Consider the following 4,035-nt stretch of genomic DNA (forward strand, 5'->3'; position numbering starts at 1 on the left):
AACTGTTCTATAGCGGCGTTTACAATCCAAGCGCCACAAAATGGTAACTTTAGCAGCGTTTGTATATAAAATGTCGGGGCAGAGTTGTACTTTAGCGGCGTTTATATAAAAACGCCGCAATTAGGTTCATTTATAGTGGCGTTTATTCAACAAACGCCTTGAAAAAATAGTACTTTAGGGGCGTTTTTATACAAATACCGTAATAGGGTTCATCTATAGTGTCATTTTTCAACAAACACCGCAAAAGAGTAGTACTTTAGTGGCGTTTTTATACAAACATCGTAACAAAATAGTACTTTAGTGGCGTTTTTATATAAACACCACAATAGGATTAATCTATAGTGACGTTTTTCAACAAACACCGCTAAACACGAGTAATTTAGTAGTGTTTATATAAAAAATGTTGCGATAGCACGATATATAGTGGCATTTGTGTAAAAATCGCCGCTATATTAGAAACCCTCCCATCATGGGTTTAACTCTCACAGTTCAAAGCTTTCTCTTTGTCTCTTCCATTTTAGGTTTTTTGAATGGAAGGAGCGATTGCCAACTTCAAATCTGTTGTAAAAAAGAGCGGAAGCAGCGCAAATTTTCGAAAATTTCAAACCCGTAAAGCTTGCTCATTTCCCACCATTTATTGCTCATTTCCCTATTCTTTCTCATCTTGAAAATACCCTAGAACCTAAAGTTTTGATCTTTGTTGGTTGGAACTTCTTTCCTTCTCCTTCTTCTTTAACTAAGTTCGGGATTCAACTTTGTTTCTGCTTCATAGAAATTGATGAATACGAGGCTGGTATTTGTTTCTCCTCTTCTTAGATCTGTTGTATTTCTTTCATTTTTACATAATTTTATAATAATGTTAGAAGCATGCATATTTCCTTTATTTGTTAGCTACCTCAGATCCGAATCTAAAACATCTAGTCGAATTTCTAATATTCCTTTTCTTATTGCAAAGAAACTGATTCTAGCTGTATTTATTTTTGTTTGTTTCAGTTAGAGTGTAGTTACTGAACAATCGAGTATGGAAAACATGGCCGAGGTGCAGCAAATAATGCGGTATTTTTCCCCCTTCAAGGATTCAGTTTCCTTGAGATTTCAAGGTTTTACTGTTATTGATATGTCCATATTACAATTCTATCTTTATCAATCTTTTCAGAATCACCCAAATGAAACCTCAAAAAATGTGTTCGATTTTGGGGCATTTGTTGGAGACTTGATTGTTGAATAAGATGCCAGCATGTTCTTTTTAGGGTTTTAATTTCTTAGAACTCTTAAATATGAAAACAAAATGACTTCTTTATTTTTAGGGTGATTGAGATTTTAAGTTTTGTTTGTTTGTAGTGATGATATATCGCTGGAGGGGCTTCAACGAGAATTGGAAGAATGCAAAGATGATGATGTGAGTAATTTTTTATTATTTGCTTTTATGAGTATTATTTTTAGGTTGTCAGTATACCAAACATCTAATGATTCAAAAGGAAAATTTTTGTTTCTCAAGCTTTAGAGGCTTATATGGTTTTACCCTCACATATATGATGTAGGTGGTTGCAAACATAATGTCTAAAGGTGTAAAACTAAGGGAGTATACAAAGGGGTTGAGAACAACCTGCGAAAAGTTGAGTTGGATTCAATTCAGGTTTGTAATTACTTAAAAGTTACCCCACTGCACCCATTGAATATGGTAATTTGTTACTAGAGCACGCTAATTCTTGGATTGTACATTTACTACTTTTTTTTTTTTTTTTGCTGAGCCATTCTTATAATATGCAACAAAGTAGCGGTAATTAGCAGTTTAGCTCATATTCTTTTCTTTGGAGGCTACTTGTTTATAATGTTACATGGTTCCTATTTTGCCAAGCCATTTGTTAAAGTTCAGAAATAATCTTTGCATAAACGCTCTTATTATCAACTATCTTATTTTACTTCTGTTTTGTGTGAACTGTCACTGTTATATCATGGATAAGAAGCAAAATGATGCTGTCAGAGTGTTTCTTTAAAAGTTTTATCATGGTTGAACACATATTTTAAGGACACATCTATGCCTTTGGAGAAGCAAAACCAATTAGCCAATGTCTTTGGCATTAAATTTTATCCCCAAAATTTTTCCAAGGAAGTTGTACAGTGTCTATCTGTTTATAACTGTCAGCAGAATGGAACTTTGGGAGGGAAAGATCCCAATTCATATGGTGTGGTGGAAAATGATGTGAGCTCTGTAAATATAGAAGGTCCAGATTATGGTCTTTGTCCATCTAATGGATCCCTTTTGTGTGTATGTTATTCTGTATCTTTGGTGAAAAAAGGTGAACTTCAGAAAGAGCTTCTTGAAAGTATTGAGGAGTTTGAGTTTGAGATGGGAGTAATTCCCGGTCTTGAAGCTGTTGTCTCTCAGATGTCTGTTGGCCAGTCTGCCAGTTTCTATACAGAGTTGCCTCCTGAAGATTTGGTTTTGGCTGCAGCTAAGGATTCGAAAAATGCTCTTGCATTCTTATCTTCACGTGAGTAAACACATTTTTAAATACTAAATAATAGTTGATAAATTTCCTTGTCTTGACTAGGAATGTGGACTGCCTGCAATGTTTTGGTAGTGTCTAAATCTTTGAATGAACGTATCTCTTAGATTAAAGAAATTGTGGTCAGCAGGGGAAGTGTAATATATTTTGCACAGGAAACACTTTTCTATGCTAATGTCAGTTAATATGCACTTCATTAATTTCAATTGTATATACAATTTTGCAACTATATGTTTAATGTATATTTACTCGAAGTATTCATGTGGGCAACAAATATTAGTAACAATAGATGGAGCTTATTTTATTCTCGTAGCATTTTTCTTTAAATTGTTTGAGAGATTTAATTGGTTGTGCGTGGTTTTCTTTGCATTAGCTTGCTGTTTGGTGTACTATATCATCTTGTTGCAAGTGACAGAACCCCCAGAAGACAGAATGGAACAGACACTTTTCAGCCCACCACTTTCAAAGCAACGTGTAGAATATGCAGTGCAACAGATTAAAGAATCTTGTGTTACTTCTTTGGTATTTGTCTTGTTTCCTCATTTTTGTTAGCGTTGATAATAAACAAGCTCAGCATGAGATCATGCTATATTCTGTTGTAGGTTGATTTTGGATGTGGCTCTGGTAGTTTACTGGAGTCTTTGTTGGAGTATCCAACTTCTTTGAAAACAATTGCCGGAGTTGATATTTCACAGAAGAGCCTTAGTCATGCAGCAAAGGTGTGTTCTAGCGTATTTTGGGTTTATATACGGCCAAATGAATTTGAGTAGACCAATTTTGAGCATTATTTGAAAGATATGAATAAAACAAATTGTTGGATAAATGTGTGGATAAGAATTTTAAATCATCTGTCTGCTAAGTATATTTTCACAAGTTAAAGTGTGGTTGTTGAATATCTTTGATATCTTCATTGCACAGGTTCTTCATTCAAAACTAGTCATGAAGTTAGATCCTGATACACCGTGTAGGAGTATAAAATCTGCCATTCTCTATGATGGTACTATCACAGATTTTGATTCTCAGTTGCGTGGATTTGATCTCTGTACATACTTAGAGGTATTTAGAACTAACCTATTTAAAGAACCTTTGCCTTCAAACCATTGATAATTGATCTTACACTTATGTTTTACAACTTTGTAGTCTGTATTCTTTATTAAAAGGCTTAAGCAAAACTATATATGATCAATTCTTCTTCTGGGCCTAGTTTTGGTAATACACTTTCCATTAGACCTGTCACAGGTAGGGGTGTAAACGAGCCGAGTCGAGCTCGAGTATTGCCGAGCTCAACTCGAACTCGAAAACTTTAAATGTAGGTTCAACTCGACTCGAAAACTCGCGAGCCTAAAATTTTCAAGCTCAACTCGAACTCGAAAGATAATATTGAAACTCGACTCGAACTCGAAAAGGCTGTATGAACAAGTTAAATTAGGGTAATATAAAGTATGAACAAAACATATTGAAAATAAATAGCAATAATGAACAATTTACGGGTTCAACGAGGAGCAACTCAATCAAACTTGCCTAT

General features: G+C 34.5%; 1 long non-coding RNA gene across 1 annotated transcript; it reads left to right on the forward strand.

Annotated features, from left to right (window-relative positions):
- Positions 1–1,177: 1,177 nt before the first annotated feature.
- Positions 1,178–1,596, forward strand: LOC120149188. Its single transcript, XR_005518442.1, has 3 exons — positions 1,178–1,239; positions 1,342–1,399; positions 1,542–1,596. It is a non-coding gene; the product is annotated as an uncharacterized LOC120149188 (long non-coding RNA).
- The last annotated feature ends 2,439 nt before the right edge of the window (positions 1,597–4,035 follow it).

This window comes from Hibiscus syriacus, unplaced genomic scaffold (genome assembly GCF_006381635.1).
Source record: "Hibiscus syriacus cultivar Baekdansim isolate YM2019G1 unplaced genomic scaffold, ASM638163v2 tig00110989_pilon, whole genome shotgun sequence".
NCBI lineage: Eukaryota > Viridiplantae > Streptophyta > Magnoliopsida > Malvales > Malvaceae > Hibiscus > Hibiscus syriacus.